Raw genomic sequence first — 22374 nt, forward strand, 5'->3', positions numbered from 1 at the left:
TCCTGCCAGAAAAGGAAAATTACTGTCCTTGTACCTTCAGTTAAGGGGAAATAGTTCTGACTTTGTCTAATTGGGCTTCAACAGAGAACCTACTGGCTTCACTTCTTCAAATAATAGACTTGAGATTATAGGAAAATTCAGGTAAGAAGGGATATTGGGCAGTTTCTTGTCCAAGCTTCTGCTCCAAGCAGGGTCAGCTGTGAGACCAGACATGGCTGCTCAGGGCTTTGTCCAGTCAAGTCCTGAACACTTCAAAGAATGGAGCCAGTGCGATATCTCTGGGCAACCCAATGCAGCACCTAGCTGTCCTCAGACTGAAAATGTTTTCCATATATTCAGTCTAAACCTCTTGTTTCAACTTGCAACCATTAACCTGAGCTCTTGCCTCTGCACTTCAGTTTGCCAGCAAGTTTGCACTGGCAGCTGTTTCAGCTACTTCAGGCCAGATTTTCATGGTCCTGCCCTTGAAAGCTTCTCTTAGGTATAATATAGTAATGTCATACTCCTACAAAGTACCACAGTAAGCAAGCAAGACAAAATCTGGATGACTTTCCTTTTTTTTTATTTCTCTGTGTGATTCTCAAGTCAGTGAGGCTATTTGCAGAAAATAAAGACAGTTACATGTGATGGAGTTCAACTACAGATTAACACCCTCAGTGTCTGTTGTCTACATGCAAGAAAGATGCTTAAGTTTGCTATTACCTAGACACCTAAGGCCCAATTCATTTGTCCTCAGAGATAGCCTGGAACATTCTTTCCTGGCCTCTAGCCGAGGTCTCCAACACCTCCTGTGTCATATTTATCGATTCCATGTGGATGTCTCATGTACACTGCTGCTTTTCAAATGGTCCTATAGGCATACGCAGGTGTCAATGGTTTGAACTTATAGGAGCCAGGTATTTGAATCAGTCCTTTGGCCTGACTACCACGAAGACATATAGTCCATTGACTATATGTTAGAATTTAGACACCTACATATGCTTGCACTAAAGTGTCCTCCCCACAAACTGAAAACCAGCCACAGCCTAAGATCATGACAGATGACAGCAGATAATTACAGCTCATGAAACAAATGGCAGAGCTCTGTGACATGGGTGAGGACACTACTTGAAATGGTATTACCGTATACTGAAAACCAGCTTCTCCACATTTTGTGTCAGGCTTTCAATCAAATGCACATTGAAGACAAAGTTCCATGTGAGAGAGTAACAATATTCTTTGCTCCTTTTTCTTCCCTGGCCACTTCATCTCAGGAAAGACTACTATTCAAAGAGCAACAACTAATAAAGTCCAGACACAGTCCATGAGGTGCAGGAGATAGAAAGTAGAAATCTAATCCCACCTAATCTCTAACTCCTGCTTTGTGTGAATCTAATAATGGTATGTCAGTAAAATGGCAACAATAACATACAGAACTACTGTGTACCTCTCGAGAGACAGAAGTTAAACTGAGCTCTCAAATCTTCATGACTTGGGTAGTTCAGGGAATACGGAAGGAATCTTCCAGAAGTCTTTCTTTTAGTTCAAGACCAGCAGAGGTTTCCATCCGTTGTTGAGACTGTTGCTTTGAATTACAGTGGCAGTCCTTGCCCTTAAAAAAGCTCCAGCTAATTCCAGTATCTTATATTAATACTCATCCTATCCTTTCTAGTAAAACTTTCATGTGGATTGAAAAAGTGGGGTAAAAACATTGAAAACCAGTCTACAGATGTGGAAACCCCATGAACAAGTAATGAACATTTAAAGATTTTAAATAAATACGCTACTGTAGTCAAAAGCAGACTATTCCTGAGACACAGGCTTTTCTATCTGCTGTTTTTTTTCCCATCCACTCCAAATTTCTAGCTCTTCCTTTTTACTTCTCCTCGTGCTTTTTTCAGCTTAGTCTGTTTTTCTCATCTGGGTAATCTTCATATCCCAGACAGGCACTTAATTCTACCCTATACTGTCAACCTTATTTTCCCTGGCTTCTTTGTGAGCTCAAATGATGCAAAACTCGAATGTCCAAACTACACAGAGTTGCAAGCTGAGGTCAAGGCACTGCTTTGATAGCACTAAAGAAAAAACTGAATTAATTGTGAAAATATTCAGCAGATGTCTTGATTAAATTCCTTTAAATGAATGTTCATGAATTATTCAATTGACTAAAAGCCCAATGATTCATTTGAACAATATCCTGAAATTATTTGAATAAACTATTTTATGATATTATTCAAGCTACCTCTGGCTATAAGTATTCTGGAGCCATCTGGATGAATTCCTAGATGCCCTCTCAGATTATCCTAAATGTTTCTCTGTGAAAACTTTTGTGCGTTCATTTGTCCTATATCTAGGCCAATGCAATTACTAAAAGGTAATACCACATTATCTTCCTGATAATTGCAGGGTCTTACAAATCTACAAGAAGGCTATTGCTGCAGACCAAACCCATAACCTTCCTATGAAAAATGCAGTTTTCCCTAAAGTACCTGCACAAATTGATACTAATTATGTAGGAAATACAATGAGCAACACTGTGGGATCCCTTTAATTTGAGGAAGTCTTCATTTCATAAATGAATAAGGCCATTTTCCTTTCTGATATTCTGAAAAATGCATGTTTATGGAAAATTGTCACTTGTATTCAGATTTAGAACCTAGAAACTACAGTGATGGTTCCTTGGAAATGCTTAAAATAGATAAAATGGATTGACTGATTGCATATTCCTTTGAATTATTGTGAAAGCACCAGAACCATCTAAATCATTCCACAAGAAAAGTGGAGTTAGAAGTTATGTAACTTCAAGTTGCTATAAATTGCTTCTTGTTGAAAGCTATATAAAACATTTTCAAATCTGTCATGTTCCACCTCTTCTGCTTAAAAAAAACCCAAAAATCTAAGTGAAAATGTCCAAGAAACATATGAATCAGGATTATGTTGTTAAGTTGGAGCAAAAGCTATGCCACCATGGACACTGGATACTCTTCTGCAATTAAATCTAAGAACTTGAACCGTTTTTATGTCCAGAATGTATTATAGTGAGACACATTTTGTTATGTTAGCTAAATCAATGTAGCTAACTCAAGCAACAAAACGAGCTCAGATATACTTTTTCTTTTTTTTTTTTCTCACGGACACACTATCTTCACTTTAATTTAATCCAAGTTCATTTCTTGAATACAGATTATATTTACCTTCTTTCTGCTGCTGATATTCCCATGTGCCCTCAGAACAAGCTATTTGACAAAGTGGCCAGGAAAACACATTTTCTACTTCTCTTCCCACAGTAGCATGCAAGATGACTGCACAGCCACAGCATCCCAGAGAATATGCTCTACGACATCTGATCTGACCTTTGATCTTTGCAAGAAAACAGTCTCAAATCTTGGACTGAACTATCACAAAGCAGGAGAAATGGAATAAACAGTTTAGAGAACATGAAGGAGCCAGAAAGTGCTTTACTTGTAGTGATGGGAACTGAAGAAATTAACACGGTAGATGTCAGAAGATAATACAGAGGTTAAAGCTGTGGGGCAACACCTGAAGTCTGCTCTTGCTAGTCACAAGATTAACCACCACTGCCAATGGGAACTGTAAAACCAGTGTCAATAACATGAATGTCAGGTCATTCTTTTCTATCCTGAAATATGTATTTAAATTAAGAAAGGAACTCTTTTTCTCTTTTTTGGCTATTTTATGTGTGTGTGTATATATATACACACACATTTTAGAACTGCTGTTCTGACATTTTTACTGGCAGTGAAATTGTAAAAAGCCTTTAAAAGCCTTGTAACCATTTCACTGGGAACAGAGGGTTGAACTACTACCAAATGAGGCTTTGAAAGATAACAGCTGGAGAAAGCACTCATTTTCAGGACAGAATATCCCCCCGTGAAAAAAACTTCTTGCTTACTAATACAGGTACCTTCCCCATTAAAACACATGGGCTGGCAAAGCAAAATAAGAAAGGAGTCATGGCAGAATTGCATTCGATATACTGAGAGTGTGTATCACTCAGCACCGAGTACCACTCTATGATTATATCCATTTTTGTACTCTGAAAAACAACAGCCTCCTACAGCAACAAAGACAAGTATAAGACAGATACCGTTTATCCCAGAAAATCTCTTTGCTTCTTAGAAAAATACTAGAAATTAAAACCAACACCTTGCTAGTGAAATTAGCTGAAATAGCTCCTTTGATTATCTGTTCTTTAAATTAGGAAAGAAGAAGAGATTTTTGTTGTTGTTGTTGTTCAGCATGATTTATTTTTAGACTGGCAAAGAGACAATGGTAAACAGAACTGAAGCTCTGTGGGCACCTTCTGAGGTTAAATTACCTTTCATGCCATTTGCACAGAAGACTGTTCTCAAGCAGCTTGAGCAGATGGTCGGGACACCATTGTCCGTTTACTTGTATCCACAAAGATAAACGATGGCTCTTTGAAATCCTGAACAATGTGACCCTTGTGAAGTCTTAGGCTGCCAAGGAAAAAAAAAACAAAACCCAAATAAATATAAAGGTAGCTGAAGAGGAGAAAAGAGTTTTGACTGATGAAATTTAATTTTAAACTATTAAAATCCCCCTTTAACAAATATATATCTCTATCTCTAATCTAGAATTATTTCTCTAAAATAAACTAATGTGTTCCAGAATACTTAACAAAGTAGGAGACACAGGTAAAAACAAATCACGCACAGTAACCCTGACTGAAATAAGAATCTGCCATCTCTGCTCAACTGCTTCTACTACATATAGCATTTGCTGGAGCATGCTGCCAAATAACAACCAGTTCTGCTTACTGGGCCACAGAGATGGTCAGAGATTTCCAGGACCAAGCCAGAGCAGACAACTGTCAGTGCACAGTGATCCACCCAGTCAGCCAAGTATTGGTAGAGAAGGTCGTGAAAGTGAGAGAACATGCTGCATGTGGTTTTCAGTTGTTTGTAAGAACCTCCCAAACTTCTCTGAGAGCAGCACTGGTCAAACATCACCAATATGAGCATTTTGCCAACAAGCAACTTGCTAAAAAGGCACTTTTATTGAAACAAGTTACTAATAACAAAGATAAACATCCACAGCTATGAAGAAAATCCGGAACACTTTTGGGATTTAAGAATGAAGTGAGCAGATATTAGTCTTTGGACATGCAAATATGCCTAGGTTTCAGCTGGGATAGAGTTAAGTTTTCTTCCTAGTAGCTGGTATAGTGCTAGATTTTGGATTTAGTATAAGAATAATGTTGATAACACACTGATATTTTTGGTTGTTGCTGAGCAGTGTTGAGAACCAAGTCAAGGGCTTTTCAGCTTCTCATGCCTGGCCAGTAAGAAGGCTGGAGGGACACAAGAAACTGGGAGGGGACGCAGCCAGGACAGTTGACCTGAACTAACCAAAGGGATATTCCATACCATGTGACGTCATGCTCAGTACATAAACTGAAGGGAAATCTGGCTGCAGTCTGCTGCTCAGGAACTCGCTGGGCATTGGTTGGTGAGTGGTGAATAGTTGTATTGTGCATCACTTGCTTTGTGTATTCTAATCCTTTTATTACTATCATAATCATCATCATGATTATTATCATTATTATGATTTTCTTCCTTTTCTGTCCCATCAAATTGTCTTTATCTCAACCCACAAGTTTTCTCACTTTTACTCTTCCATTCTCCCCCCCATCCCGCTGCAGGCGGAGAGTGAGCAAGTGGCAGTGTTGTGCTCAGTTGCTGGCTGGGGTTAAACCACAACAAACTAATTGCATAACCTGTCACTCTTAAAAGCTCCTGAAAGAAAAGGGAAAGCAAGGTTTCTGAATATGGAAAGAATCACATGGAATCAGTGAAGAGGCCCAGATGCTGAGTTCTATACACACAGCAAAATACGACAGAATTGGGTTTAGAAAATAACACTGAAATTAGATAACTATGATTCACCAGCCATTCAATGTTCTAAAGCCAGCAGGTACTGTGAAGCATTTAATTAACTGCAGTTGCGTCTAAAGGTAGATAGTTGTTTCTGCAATAACTACTTGTTCAAAGAATGACACAACAAATAAAATTCATATCCTCTATCTAATACCTCACACTCCGCAGCAACAGCAGGTAAACAGAGGATATATTTCTCCCTCTCTCACTTCAGTGACCAATTGCCTTTTTTAAATCTCTTTTTTCCTCTGCTGTTGACATATTCAACATGCCTTAGAACAAATATACAATTTAGGCATGTAAGATTCTTGACAGATTTTTAGAAATTGTTAACACTCATTGGAGCAATGAAAGAAAGGAAAAGACAGGTTGATATAAACATCAAGCAATGGCATCCAGCAAAGTAATACACTTTGATAATGGAGGAGTAATTATAGCTCGTATAAGAGGAAATAAGTGTGAAATAATGTAAACATGAATGGGAACTTAATAAAAAATGTTAAAAAGTTAGGAAAACATAACAATTTATATTCATATGGGAATATAAGAGAAAAACCCGATGGGAAGATTTTTCCTAACTCTCCTCTCTACCTCAGAAAAGGGGGAAACCCGAAAGTATGTTTGTTCGAAATATCAGTGTTTCATGCTAACTTTCACGCCAATGTCATTAAAAAAAAAAAAAAAAAAAAAAAGCTTCAAGGCCTTTCTTTCCCCAAGGGAACACTAGCACTCTCTCTGCTTCACTTCCCCCACTTTTGTCACAAAATGAAATGTAGGGCCATTGTCCCTGACATGTTTGTCTCTACTTAACATCCCCAGCTATATTTGCCTATTTGCAAATACAATACAATGAAAGTCATGAATGTGCAATGTGTGTGCATGAATGTGTTTAATGTGAATCCACTGTCTGAGAGAATAAGTTGGACAACACCATCACCCATCTCTCAGCAAACCACTGCTGTCTTCCAGTATCAGTGGACTTCACTTAGAAGCATCTCCATTATTACAAGCTGGATGTTATTTTCTTCCTTATAAACAATGATAAATTGTAAAAAATACACAGTATCTTTATACAAAAAGCAATAAAGTTGTCTGTGAGGGACATGATAAAAATGTCCCTGATCGTGAACATAAAACATTTTCACTGAAAACACGAGTATACATTTTGGTTGTCCAGTAAAAGGACCGTTAAATAATAGTAAGGCAGCTGCATCATTATCAGATAGGCTGTTTCAATCATACCAGTTATGAAGAACCTGACATTTTACAGGAAATATGGCAAACCAGCATTATTTACAAATGTGCTGTTTGGAATGTGGTCTACGTAACTTCCATACTGAATGAACTGGAGCATCCATAAATGTTTTAGCTCTCTGCTTACCTCTCTCTGGACGTGAAACTGCCCAAAGCATATCAACAAAATGAATTTGAAACTTCTGTGAATAAAACTTCAGCAAATCAAATGAAATGTCACTTTTTTTTGGTTGCTTTTACCAGGAGCTAAGAAGCATCATGAAGGAAGCATAGGACTGGCAAGAGCAATACACACACACACAGAAGCAAGTGCACATATTTATAGATGGACAAACTAATTTCCAAGGATGTGAAGATGAAAACACAAGTGCAAAAATGTCGGTGGTTAACTCTTTATTCTTCCTCAGTTAAAGCAGTAACAATACCCTCCATGTAAATTATTTCCTAGATCCTCCTGTAAGCCAGGCCATAATTATTGTGCAATAACAAGTTGCCACCTAAGGATCGGACTGTTTAAAGCTGCTGAAAAACTGAGCCATGAGGCAAAGATTTAGGCTGTCTTTCCCTTTGTACAACTGGGCATTAATATGTCTTCTGAAGACTAAAGACAGTTTCCTTTCTGCAGGTTTAGAAGTATAAAAGGCTCCAGTGGGAAGATTGGGAAGGTGTTCCCATCTCTCCATTATGCAGTAAGTTAAATCGGTCATTATTTATGGAGAGGGAATATGCTGCAGACTCTTAGGAATAAGACTCAATAAAAACAAGGAGATGAGCAACAACTTTAGTCTTAACAGTGAAGTTGTACAGCAGCTGATTCCAGACGGAATTGCTCAGTACTTAACTCCTTTCATAGTGCACACAAACGTAGCAGAAGAATACGGCACAATTACTAAAATCTTATGTATCTTCCAAGAAGCTGATGATACAGGACATATTCCATAATCACAGAAGGGAGGTAACAAAAAGTCGAAAAGCTGTCTTTAGTCTCAGTATTATGAGTATCCAGCCTGGAACACTTTTTAAACAGACAGCTATTCTGAATGAGCTGCGTTAGTGGTAAAAGAGTTTAGTAGAAAAATGCTGATCTGGAAATCAGGTTAAGTGATCATTTGGTGCTGAAATTAGTAAAACTTGCCTTTTAAATCTTGCAGAAAATGGTTTATGATGCTTGCAGCTAAGACATCTACAGATTCAACTCCAGTTTAACATTCACTGGGAAGGAAAGAGTACTTGAAACTGCATATTCTAGAACTGTAGTTATTTCTTATATCCTAAGTCTTTGTTTCCCTAAATGTAACACTAGCAAGATGCCAATTTCCCCTACAAAACCAGATGAAAAATAGATACCCATTTTAATATTCTCTTAAATCACTGGGAGAAAGGATGAACTCCATGATAACATGGACTGATCACAGACCATTCCATTAAGACCACACAGAAACCTCTCCCTGAGCAACAAATGCCATGGTTGTTAATAACATATTGGCTCCTGACCTGCTGAAACCAGTAGACCAAGAATTTGCAGACTCTTTGACACATGCTTTTACAGTGCTAAATGAAACTGAGCTCCCAAGTATAATACTTGGTTACTAGGGACAGAAATATTTGTGTCTTTAAATAAAAATTAATACCATGACACATTTGGAGCAAGTTTTCCCTTAAACATGCACATCTTTCAGATACTTGGCAGGAATAACGCTCATTTATGCAAGGTTAGAACTACCCAAGCTTCAATATCTAAAGAAGCAGAAAGAGGAAATTAATGCAATATCCAGCCCCCTAAAAATTCTGAGCAAGTCCTTAAAGACTCTGGCTAATGAAATTTTGTGATGTTCACAGAATCACAGAATGGTCAGGGTTGGAAGGGACCCCTGCAGATCACCCAGTCCAACCCCTAAAGCTAAAGCAGGGTCACCTACAGCAGGTTGCACAGGATCGTGTCCAGGCGGGTTTTGAATGTCTCCAGAGAAGGAGACTCCACAGCCTCTCTGGGCAGCCTGTGCCACTGCTCTGTCACCCTCAGGGTAAAGAAGTTCTTCCTCATATTCAGATGGAGCTGCCTGTGCTGCAGTTTGTGCCCGTTGCCCCTTGTCCTGTCGCTGGGCACCGCTGAAAAGAGCCTGGGCTCGTCCTCTCGACACTCACCCTGAAGATATTTGTGCGCATTGATAAGATCCCCTCTCGGTCTCCTCCAGGCGGAACAGGCCCAGCTCTCCCAGCCTGTCCTCACAAGGGAGAAGCTCCAGTCCCCTCATCATCCCCGTAGGCCTCTGCTGGGTGCTCCCCAGCGGTTCCCTGTCTCTCCTGAACTGGGGAGCCCAGCACTGGACACAGCGCTCCAGGTGCGGCCTCAGCAGGGCAGAGCAGAGGGGCAGGATCACCTCCCTCCACCTGCCGGCCACGTTCCTCCCGATGCCCCCCAGGCCCCCATGGCACCCCCTTTGCTGAACTGCATTCGGTCCCCCCCGCCCAGCTCTCCAGCCTGCCCAGGCCTCGCTGAACGGCAGCGCAGCCGCTGGGGTACCAGCCGCTCCTGCCAGGGCTGTGTCACCGCCAGCCTTGCTGAGGGCTCTGCCCCTTCACCCAGGGCGCTGGGAGCCCGTTGGACAGGGCTGGGCCCAGCGCTGAGCCCTGGGGAACCCGCCAGCTACAGGCCTCCAGCTGGGCTCTGCGCTGCTGGTCACAGCCCCTGAGCTCTGCCATCAGCCAGCTCTCGATCCGCCTCACTGTCCCCTCATCCAGCCCGCACGGCCTGAGCTGACCTCCGGGGCTGTTATGGGAGACAGTGTCAGAAGCCTTGCTGCGGTCAAGGTGGGCAACGTCCACCGCTCTGCCCTCATCTACCCAGCCAGTCGTTCCATCATGGAAGGCCATCAGGTTGGTCAGGCATGATTTCCCCTTGGTGAATCCATGTCGACTACTCCTGATGACATTCTTTTTCCTTCACATGCTTCCAAATGACCTCCATGAAGAGATGTTCCATCAGTTTCCAGGGATTGAGGTGAGGCTGACCAGTTTGTAGTTTTCTGGGTCTTCCTTCTCACTCTCTTTGAAGACTGGAGTGACATTGGCTTTCCTCTGGTCCTTGGGCACCACTTCTGCTCTCCATGATCCTTCAAAGGTGATGGAGAGTGGCTTAGAAATAACATCTACCAGCTTCCTCAGCACTCATAGGTGCATCCCATTAAGGTCCATGGATTTGTGGGTGTGAGGTTTGTCTAAATGATTTCTAACCTGATTCTCCTACAATTACTTTCTTCAGAATTTCTCTTTTGCCTCCAGGGTCTGCAATTCCCGAGAGCCAGCCTTAGCAGTAAAGACTGACGCAAAGGCGGCATTCAGTAACTCAGCCTTCTCTGTATCCTTGGTCACCAGGGCACCCACCTCATTCAGCAGCAGGCCCACATTTTGCGTAGCCTTTGTTTTGCTACTGATGTACTTGAAGAAGCTATTCTTGTTGTCCTTGACGTTCCCTGCCAGATTTACTTGCAAATGGGCCTTAGCCTTCCTCGACACATCCCTGCATAATGTGACAACATTCCTATATTCCTCTCAAGTGGCCTGTCCCTTTTTCCACATTCTGTAAACTTCTTTCTTCTGTTTGAGTTTTGCCAGAAGCTCCTTACCCATCCATGCAGGTCTTCTCTTCCTTTACTTGATTTCTTACTCATAGGGATCACCAATCTTGAGCTTGGAGAAAGTGATGCTTGGATAATTAACTACCTCTCTTGGACCCCCTTACTAGAATAGAGCTCTAACCCGTGGGATTCTTCCAAGCGGGTCCTTGGAGAGGCCAAAGTTAGCTCTCCTTAAGTCCAGGGTTGTAATCCTACTTATTGCTCTACTTCCTCCACACAGGATCCTGAACTCCACCATCTCATGGGCACTGCAGCCAAAGCTGCCCCCAACCTTCACATCCCCAACCAGATATTCCTTGATTGTACAAGGACCAGCAGCACACCTTATGTCATTGGCTTCTCCACCTGTGTCATCAATAACCTGCAGGAATCTCCTGGACTGTGTGTGCCTAGCTGTGTTTTCTCTCCAGTAGATATCAAGGTGGTTGAAGTCCCCCACGAGAATCAGAGCCTGTGATCATGAGGCTACTTCCAGTTGTCTGTAGAAGACCTCATTGATTTCCTCTTCCTGATGAGGTAGCCTCTAGTAAAACCACACAACAGTGTCCTCCATGTTGTGTAAAAAATAACCACATGATTATCTGTTATTTCCTACTTTGTGCAAAGACATGGACTTGTGCAGAATGGGTGCTAAAAGCACTACCAAATCAAAATGACTATGTTTCACAACACTTTTTACAGTTATGAAGTAACTTGTGAAACCTCATGCCTTTCAAGAATTACCAGAAATGCTGGTTGGTGTAATCTGCAATGTCATAAACTGTGATAAATACTAACGAGTTTCAGGGTCTATTTCCTAAATGTACACCTCTGAAATTTTTAATTGCATTTCCAAGAAGTCTAAGCTTCCAATAATTCATTTCAGTATTTCTGTCATTTCTGCTTGCCCCTGTTCTATTGTAACTTTGATCTGTTTTCAGTACACACAGTCACCTCTTCCATTCTGGGAAGAAAAGACTTCATTAAACTTACAGACCCACTGATGACAGGGCTCCACTGAACACAAGCTTTATCTGACTCAGTTAATGTTCTGGACATCTGAGAATCTTCAGAGAGATAAATGATGACTACCTAGACTCCCAACAACTTTAGTGGAGGTGCTGTTAACCTGGAGGTCACTAAAGCCTTAGCACTTACACATTGCTTCATCTGCAGCCAGGAGACAGTATCAAAATATAATTTATTTGGGGAAAGGCAAAGCAACTCCCTTCTACATGGAACATTTACAGAGCAACAGACAATACCTACCTCTTTCACAATGAAAGTGGCCAAACCCTGGAGTGAGCTACTCAGAGAGATCATGGAACCTCTACCTTTGGAGATATTCAAAACTCATTGGGACATGGCCTTGAGCTACCTGATATAGCTTTGAAGTTGTCCTTGAGGTCCAGAAGCCCCTTTTAACCCACATGATCATCTGAATCTGTGCAAACTTACTTTATCCTCAGCTGAACCACAGCAATATCCAGAAGACAAGGTAGGAATTTGATCTGCTCTACTTCAGGCACTTTCCAAAAAAAAATGAGGCTGAGCTGGGGAGCTCCAAATCATCTGAATTGCTCTGCAATGGCCATAGGAGAATAGCACCTCAGCTTTGTTTCATAAGGACAATAGCTGCTCCAGTACTACAAGACCCTTAATTCCAAGCTCATGCTTCAGTAGTGATTCCTAAGAAGGATTTCTAGTAGCCAAAAATCACCAGTATAGTTACCTGACACATTGGGTTTTCCTTTGAGGTCTCCCATCTCATTAATGATGAGGCTGACTTGGCTTTGCATATGAGATTTAGCAAAGAAACAGCCTGCAGTGATACTGAAGTGGAAAACAGAGCAAATTAAACTGGTTGTCTTCCTATTTTGCAACCAAATGCAATTACCATGCTGGGTAGATGCCATCCAAAGAAAACACTGAACAACGCAGACAGAAACCATTTCATTAGCATGCACAGAGTGAACCTTTCCCCAGGTGTAATTTAAGAAGCCCTTAAAATACGCAATTCTATCTACTACTTTGAGTCCTCAATCGCTTCCTACTGTAATTCTAGTTTCCCTCTACATGAAATCCTGCAGTTAAATCTACTTTCAGGATGACTGCCCTGATTAATAACTCTATAATGTCTGTACTCTCTGTTGGATAAAGCATTTCTTTGTTCCAAAGTAATCCTTTTCCTCTGAACACTGGCAATTTCAGTGCTGAGGGAATGAATCACCACTGCTTGGTGCTGCCATTCACACTGCTGGGATGTGTAGTCATGTGAAGTCATTCTGAGCCATAATTTCTTATCCTCCTCAGTCAGCTGTGGATTATGACAGTGGAAGGACTATATGGATACAAGTAACTCACAGCTCAACCAACATGCCCATCAAAAAGACCAGAGCAACTTCACAGATACTGGATGAATTCTGAATACATCAATTTTTATATTTTGAATGCTAACTCAAGAAAATAATATTTGTTGGAACATACAAGGCAACCAAAAAGGCAGAGCACAGTAATACAGGATGCAGTTTCTGGAAGGAAATGGAAGGGAAAGCATGCTTTGTTATATGTCAAGTTCCACTACAATTTGCTGGAAAACAAATCTGCTTGGCAATAGCAGTCAGTATTTTGATTTTCTCTCCACATACTGGAATTAAAAAGAAAGGAAAGATCTCTTGAGTTTTCACACATCAGTGATGGAGGTACTCTTTACAGCGGAGAGCAAATGTTCAATGGCCCGACATGGGACTTGGATCACAAAGGATCATTTAGTTCACTGGAGAGATCTGAGCATGAGACAATAATACCTCCAGGTATCAACACTACTGATGGGCAATTAACTATTATGGGTGTCATAGCTTTTTTGAAAGGTCATTTCATCTGAATGTAGAAGAGGGTCATTTTAGAAAACATATTTCCACAGAATAGGGTAACATTTACTTGCCTGCTTCAATCAGGAAAAAAGTAGCTTTCAATAAAGGATTTAGAAATTAATAAACAAGTTCTTAAAACACATTTTACAATGATCCTATACCACAACATATTAATAAATTTATGTTGATGACCGAGAGGCAGAATTGTATAGAAAAATGCACTGAGGAAGAAAGGCTGAAACATGCATTGTCTCATCAGCTTAGCGGAGCTCATTTCACCTGAATTTAAATGACTTGAGTAAGATTATGCAGTGAGTCAGCTCAGAGCCCAGAATAGAACCAGGGAATCGTGGCTCATTGTCTCTGTCTTTAACCATTAATTCGCACTCCCACACTGAGAAAAATGAATGTTACTATTTTATTAAGCCCCCCAATATATTTAAATCATACCAATACACTGAACCATGTTAAAGAAAAAACATGAACTGAGGTATAAGCCTGACATCCAGTCTGAAACTTGGGTCACTATGAATATGGGTAGAAAAGGGATAATGCTTGTGTAAAACTGATGGACCTACACGCTTTACCATCAGTCCTCTAGCTTTGATTGCTTTGGGTTCTGTTATAACTAAAATATGTCAATCTCACTTCCAAAACAAACCAAAAAAATTACAGAGGTCTCCAACCACAAAGAAGCTTTTTAGGTAATAGGTTATGTATGTATTTGTTACTGTAAAATTCCATTCTACCACAAATATACATTTTAAGCTTTCTATTGTGATCTCCTTTAAAATCTCATGAGAGTATACTACTGCTTAGAAATTGTTTCAATAGACAGAGTGCTGGATAGCTGTCTCCTAACACCAAATGTGTCATTTCAGTCTAAGGACAATAGTGGATGGATGCCCTGAACAGCTCTACTTATATGTCACCTTACACTACAATTTAAAGAAACTTCCCAGTATTTAAATAAAGAATGCATGTTCTGGTAATATTTAGCTAAAGTTAACACCTAGTAAGGAAATGGATGAACTCTTTATTGCTAACAGAACTCTCTCTTCTAATTAAATACAGATTTAAAAATGAAATATGCATTCTGGAGAATATTCTTTTTCTTTCATTTCTTCTTTCTTTCTTTCACACACTATGTTTTTCTTTCACTTATTCTGACATGGTCCCTTTTTGGCCCTGAAAATGTGAAGGATCTGCTTTGGAGTCTCTCAAGATAGTAACAAGCCTGCAAGTGCTGTGATCCCAGCTTAGTATGGACTGTGTCTACTCTCTTCTAAAACTAGTATCAACTGGTTCCAGACCTCCTCTAACACTGCATATTCCCAAACACATTTTTACTCTCCAACTCAAATGGTTGGATGCATTTGAAGCTCTCAGTAACCACTAAGGTCCAACAAGCCACTAAATAAACACAAATATGAGCAATTAATTCACAACCTGTTCCAGGTAAGAAGCAACCCGCAGCTTCCCTAAAAGAGGCATTGATCAAGAACTCTTTTACATCTGCATCAGTTCTTCCCCACCTGCCCACTCTGGTTAACTGGGATGAGCTGGCTGTATTTCCCTTCTTCAGTGCTGCACAGAATTCATCTGCTCTCTCAGTCACTCCTCCTCCCAACACACAGCGGAGTGCAGCCAACATGCTTTCACTCCAACTCCCTCCAGTTGCTTACAGCAGATAATAGCAGGTAAACAGTCGTGGTTCTCTTCCCCACAGTGACAGTCAGGGGCTGATCGCTGCTGAGTTAAGGAAGAGAAATTACTCTCCCCAGTCAGCCAAAAGGCAGGTGAGATGCTCTTCTATAATGAGTTTTACAACCTGAAAATGTTCTCAACAGCTTTTTACTGGGAAGACCTCTTCAAAAAATTTAAGTTACTGTCTGAATATCATTTTAAATGTCACATGCAGACAGAGCTATATAGTATATATGAATATACATGCCCTGGTCACCTATCAAAGCTCCTTAGTAGACACACCTTTGAGGCCTGTGGATCACAGGACTGAAAAATGACCAATTCAACTGTTTCAACATGTGAAATAAGGAACAGAACAGGGACCTGAGAAGGCAACAGGGAGCTGTGATTATACAGAACATGCAGGATTTGCATATTGTCAGCTTGCAGACTCAAGGTGAAATTTTCCTGAAAGATGCAAATAGACAAGAACTACAAGTGATATCAGCAAATTATGAAGTCTGATATAATTAAGACAAATTTCTAAGCTATATATCTCTCTCCTGACTGTAAGAGAAGGGTGTCACACGTGCTGCCATACAGCATTGCAGAACCTTCCCAACAACTTTGCTTGGTAGAAAGAGTGGTTTAATTGCTTCACATATTTTCTTGGAAGTCGTCTTTACTGTTCTGTTGGCAAACACCTTAGAGTGAATGAAAATATTATTTTTATATACTCTGTGTCAATAGATATAATAAAATGCTTCTTTTGAAAGTTGATAAAGGCAAGATATGCAATGGATGAGCTAAGAAACACTGGCACAGAAAAATAAAATAGTTTATCTAAGATAAAACATGAAATCACCAGCAAAGGTGGAAATACGTTTGAGATTCTAAGAATTTTCTTTGGAATGGTCTTATGGAATATGTATTCTCTGTAATAGCAAGCTTTTTTTTTTTTTTTTTTTGATAAAAAGTACTAGGATATACTGTTTTTACGCATACATGAAGCAATTTGTAAACCTATAGTATTCAGAAGACATAAACTATTTTTGAGTACTGCTTCAAGCTCTACATACCACTAGAAATTCATAAAAGGTGGCTTAAGAGTCATTATCCCCTCCTGTAATTCAAAAATTTGGTGCTGTCTTATGAAATTACCAGCCAGAAGGTTTAAAATAAAACAAAGGAAAAAAATTGTCACAGATTGTGCATGTAAATCAAGGAACTCACTCTCTTAAGATATTAAGGAAGTCAAAGGTATAAAGAATTAAAAAAGAGACTGAGAAGTTCATGGAGAATAAGCTCCCTGATCATTACTAAATACAGAAGTAAGCTCCTTAACCCCTAATAGTCATTCCTGGTGTGCCTCATTTCTTAGACTTTTTCTGTAAATATTCACTACTGGTCACAGTAAGAGAAAGATGAGCTGGACCTCTGGTCCCACCCAGTATAGCATCTTTTATGTTCAGCACAGCACGGAAGAGAATGGTACCTGTTGTGTATGAGCTTCTCAATTGCAACACCTGTCTTCCTGAAAAGGCAAATTCATGATGCAGGCATATAGAAACACCAGTCATGCTTTGCTTGGTTTGTTCTTCCAGGTCTTTCAAGGTCATGAACTTCTGGTATATGTTCAAAAAATGTAATCTTAACTGCTCATTGTTTTGCAAACTAAAAATAGCAATCTACTCTGCAGTTCCTCTGGTTGCTTGGGTAAAACCCTATAGATTTCTACAAATAGATTTTTGCACAGTACCAGGGCAAAGGAAAGAGGGGAGAAGAGGGATGTAAAAAGAAGTCAAAGGTCTTTTTCTCTAATGAGTTAGTTTCTTCCATGTATGTCTTAACGTGGACCATGCATTGCTGAAAATTATGGTTTAGTGAAGTCAGATTCTCACACACCCTGCACTTACCTCCTCCACAGAAATCTGCCTTATTGGGAAGCATTTCTCAATCACACAAACCAGATTCTGCAGGCAAAACCACCTGAAAGGTGTTATCAGCCAAAAGCCAATTTGAAATGCAGTGAAGTTATCAGTAATAGTATAACACCAGCTAATAGTGATATTCCTGTCCAAACACCCAGAACTATTTGGCTTTGGATGCCCTTAGCATTTGCTAAAGCATTTTTTTCTTTGGTGGAAAGAGATGAGCGTGTTGAAGCAAGAGCTTAAAATGGGATGTGAGTTTTGAATTTCAAAACTTCATTACAAGCGTGGTTTGGGGCTAAGCTTAACCTCATGCTTGTGGGAAAGTAAGGGACCGCTGGGGAAAGCCCCACAATCTGAGGCATTAGAGCTAGCATTCGTTCTGAGAAACATAAATGAAACCTGGCAAACTGTTATTTCACAGCAGTATGATTGCAGAAAGAAGCATTAGTTGCCTCTGACGTTTACTGCTGCATCACTGCTACATACTGAGTGTGAAATCCTGAGCCATTTCTTTCTCTCCCAACAGCTATCAGAAAACAGATAGGTAAAGATAGTGTGGTGGCCCTGAAGTGGTACAACCTGCACAACAAAGCAGCACAAAATTTCCATCTCTCAAAATCTTCTCTTTTTCCCAGGGAAAAATATAGTAGAAGTTGATTTTCACAATAAAAAAAGATGTTTATTTGGGTATCATTTAATAATTTAATTATCAGGTTTAACATGAATAGTCAAATTATTGCAGATTTTTAATGTATATTGTACTTAAATACCTCGTCCCTACAGCTCTCTATTTTCCTGTGTACTTTTAAACTTTTCTAAATGTGATTTTGATAATGTAATCACCTGCTTGAATAAACATAACCTAATTGAAGTAGTATTCCAAAGAGCATTATTTCTATTATTATAACTTCACTGGTGCATAGCTGCAAACAGACAAATGAATGATAGCAAATGACCTAGATAAATGTGTCCCGATAGCTGTTGCTCCTTAGTCCTGACCTTCTGACACTGTTCCAGCTGTGCAATAACTTGTCCCAGCATTAAGGGACAGACAATCTCAGGCTCACTCTATTCTGGGAAAACCACTAGTATTTCTCCACAAAGACACACAATGTCATAAAATTAGTGAACTAAAATGTATTTCTAATGTATAATCAAAAGAAACATTGAACTTTTCTACAACTTCTCATCTCTCACTATGAAAATAAGTAATAAGTAAAGAATTATAGTAATAAATTAAATGTTATTCCTATTTTACTGGTAGTTGAATGTTTTAGCATTTATTTTCAACTTTTGAACTCAGAAAGTACAAGTTTCATCAAATCTCATTCCCGAGGAATCCTATTTCCAGTGCCTTTTAGTAAACATAAGAAAGGAAGATAAATGACAGAAAGTAGTTCTGACTTAACGTATTCAGAGTTGTAATCTATGTTCTGTGTAATTCAATGCACAATGGTAATTCACAAAAAAATTGCTGCGCTACAAAAGAAAGCCAAAAGTAATCAAAGAATATGTAAGATAAGGTAAGAAACTATGACCACTGCACAATCCCAGCGTGACTAATAATTCAGAGAGCAATGTGTATGTTATAATATATATGCTATATTATACACACAGAGTACCATGTTTTTTACCTAAGAAATTAGTCTTACAATGCTGGGTGATGCCTGCATTCAAGCATTATCTTGCAAATACAGTCAAGCAGCTTAATACAAAACCACACCATTAACTTACATAACTAGCAACTGAATTTAGGTATTCCCCTATGTAGCCCAAAATACCCCTAGATTTTAAAGCCAAAACAATCTCCATTGTTAAGCTGCAGAAAATGATACCAGAAGTTTTAAAAGCAAATTAAACCAGATGTGCTGGAGCAACATCGCTAGTAAAGTGTAGCCTAGTCTCTGCTATTTTTTCCAGATTCTGTTTGCACACTCTGGTGAGAGTAAATAATCTATTGTGATGGGGAAGATAAACTGGAAAACTTTTCATCAGTCTCACTAATCATCACAGCAAAAAGCCAGAAATAAGGCTTTCTGCCAAAAACATTACATTTTAAAATTCTGCTACCAGAAAGTTGTCCTAAGAATAAGTCCAATAGTTTCTCCTTTCATCCTTACCTACTTTATATTATGTTAGGAAATCAATGCTAGAGAAGTGTGTCATATAACAACAGGCCCATGCAACAGGGGGTATATTTTCCTACAGTCTCCAACTACCGTAGCACTGTGTAACAAATTAAATACAGCTTAACTATAAAGTCTCACTGTAAAAATAAATTAAAAAAAAAAAACACCCCTGAAATACCGCTACATGATTGAATTTAGATTAAACTAAAACCAGAGAATTTTCTTATGGAGTTCTTTTGGCACCTCAGCTGTGCAACACCTGGGACCCCCCCTGCCAGAGAGTATGCCCCACAGTGCTCTAAACAAGAAAGCTAAAAACCTTGAAGAGCTATAGCAAGGAAGTAAAAAAATGATTTGAGTTCTGCAAAACTTACTTCTTAGTGAAAAATTTAGGAAACTCAAACTATTTGAATTGTCTTTAAAAACACATGATGCAGAAACAAACAAAAAAGACCCCAAGCCCCAGTGAACCCACACCTGGACCAATAGTAACTGCCCACCTAGAGTTTTCTTGATTCTCTTCCCACTTAAACTGCACTAGACACTGTCATGTGGCCCACAGAAAAAAATTACAATTTGGCCCCATTTTGTTTTATTATAATTCAGAATTATGAAAGAAGTGCAACTGTGAGATCAAATTGTAGACTGAAAGGCAGAGATCATGCAGAGTTAACAAACAATCGTTTCAAAACAATAGTTAGGTTTCAAAACATACCTAAGCTGCTCAGAAATGCTTGAACAAAAAGGCCTTGATCTGTATGGTTGGCACTTTCCTCACATAAGGAGCATGCACACATAGATACTTCTCAAAGTCAGTGAAGACAGTGTCAGTTTGATTCGATATTTTTCTCTGAATAATAGGTTTCTCCTTTGAAAGAGTGACCTGTGTACATCACTGGGCAAATAAAATGTTCACTTCAGAACACTAGAGAGCAAACAAGAGAATGAGAAAAGGGTTGAATTTCATCAATTAGAATTTTGTCATCAATTCACTGGGTCCAGAATTTCACACAGATATGTTTGAACTGATGTATTTTTTAAAAAGAAAATCAGTATAAGCAATAATATCTTTCAGTCCTCATTTTTTTCATCTTAATGGAAATCAGCATTAATAGAGCCTTTTGAGGCTATCATCTCCAATTCTGAGGGAAAATTATTTAAATCCATACATTTGCTGACTGCTTTATTATCAATTTTATTTTTCATTTATTAAATTTTATTAACAATTTATTATTTTACTTCTTCACCAAACCAAAGCCAAAACCGATCTAATCCACTTTCCTGCCAATACTGAATTGATTCTTATTGTACTTATACCCTACTAGGTTTACGTGACCAAACATTGATGTTTCAGTTCCTTCTCTCAACACACCTGCACAGAATGCTTCTGCCTAACAGCATTCACTTAAAAGTGAATTATCATAGTAACTTTCCTTAGAGTTTCTTGTGATTGTGTTTGATTTTTACCACTGCAAACCGGTTTTGGCTCACAGAAGCTATCAAAGGCAGCAGCAGCAAAGAGTGTTTGTATCTTATTCACAAAGGGAAAATATAGCTAAGGTCTTTTGACATTAATGGCACTTGCATACACATGTTCTTTAAATTAATAGAAGAAAGGACCTTAAAGTTGTCACAAGGAAAACAAGAGTAAATCAGGCACTGGAAAGACAGAGGAAAAGCTTATTTATTTCCCACAAATACCCAAATAGCTCCAATGACAAATTTTTGTTTATGGCTTTATGTAACAGTCTTGATCTTGAGACATCCTAATATTTAAATGTTTAATGAATATCTGGTGAACTAAAAAGAAATATGCTTAAAAGCTGACCTAAAAGAATGCTTAATAGAGTCTAGATAAAATGTCAAAGTTATTTGTTGTGATCTTTACTGTTTTAAGCCTTTGGCATTACTGGTAAGTCACACCCAAATGAAGTATTCCAGGCTCTTCAGAAATATAGGGATGTTTTCAATAATGGACACATAGACCTGTTGCAGCTCCTCTCATTTCTGTATGCAGTGTTTTAGCAATAATGACCTGGGCAATAAAGAACCTCTCCCCCAAGGAGCATAAAACTGAATGGGAAAAACAGGTTCAATGGTTCAATGCAGAATAATTCAGTTCAAATAGTTACAATTTTTCTCCACAAAAAAATGATAAAATAATCGTTTGGGTACTTTCAGAGAAAAGGGAGCCAGGTCAGCACCCACAAAATGCATCATCAACTTTTTAATAGACACCTTATTGCCACTGTGTTAACAGACAAGTAGGAAATGAAGTTCACAGTGAATAAAATAAGCTACAGGTGAATAAAATGGGAATTTTCCCCTCCCAAGGCAACTTAGGCATCCATATAATTGGAAATGCACACACAGTATATTGCCTTGGAGGCAAGATAAATAGTCTCTCCCCTATCTTGTGGGTATTGTAAGGCATTGAGTTTAAGGATTTGGTAGCATTTCGAGCAGTCAACATTTGACAAGGCCATAATAGGTATTATTTGCACTTTGTAAATTAAAAACTTCATTGGCCTACATACTCAGAAGATGGGGGACAACTGTATTGCAGGCTGCATGAAAATAAGTGTTAGTCAAGATTATACATTCTCAGCGAATGAGACAATAACAAAGACTCTGGTTCCCCTTTTAAAGCAGTAGACTTCAGACACAGAAGTGTTAATTCACCTGCCCAAGGCCACACAGAAACTCTAGGACAGAACCTACCCTTTGTTTTAAAGGCCGTTGCTTGACTACAGCAGCTTTTGGTAAATCACAACTCTGTGTTTCAGTGCATTCATCAAAGAAACAGCCATGGACAAACCTTATTGTGCATGGAGTCTTTTAAGCAAAGTACTTGAAGTGTATCAAAATCATAACATTTGCAATTTGACATGACTTCAGAACAAATACACATTCTGCCTGTGGCTACCAACTGGCACTTATTATACCTTAGATATAAAAAATATCGGCAGATATTGCCACTT

General features: G+C 39.2%; 1 protein-coding gene and 1 long non-coding RNA gene across 2 annotated transcripts in view; one reads left to right on the top strand and one right to left on the bottom strand.

Annotated features, from left to right (window-relative positions):
- DLGAP1 (DLG associated protein 1) overlaps positions 1-22374 on the bottom strand; it is a 432610-nt gene that overhangs the window by 336080 nt on the left and 74156 nt on the right. Inside the window, exon 2 of the mRNA XM_037381359.1 lies at positions 4319-4460. The gene's annotated coding sequence lies outside the window, so the exon portion shown is untranslated. The remainder of the gene's footprint in view (positions 1-4318; positions 4461-22374) is intronic.
- On the top strand, positions 9205-22012 carry LOC119145172. Its single transcript, XR_005103336.1, has 3 exons — positions 9205-9312; positions 15345-15351; positions 22002-22012. It is a non-coding gene; the product is annotated as an uncharacterized LOC119145172 (long non-coding RNA).

The sequence above is a fragment of the Falco rusticolus genome, chromosome 3 (assembly GCF_015220075.1).
Source record: "Falco rusticolus isolate bFalRus1 chromosome 3, bFalRus1.pri, whole genome shotgun sequence".
NCBI lineage: Eukaryota > Metazoa > Chordata > Aves > Falconiformes > Falconidae > Falco > Falco rusticolus.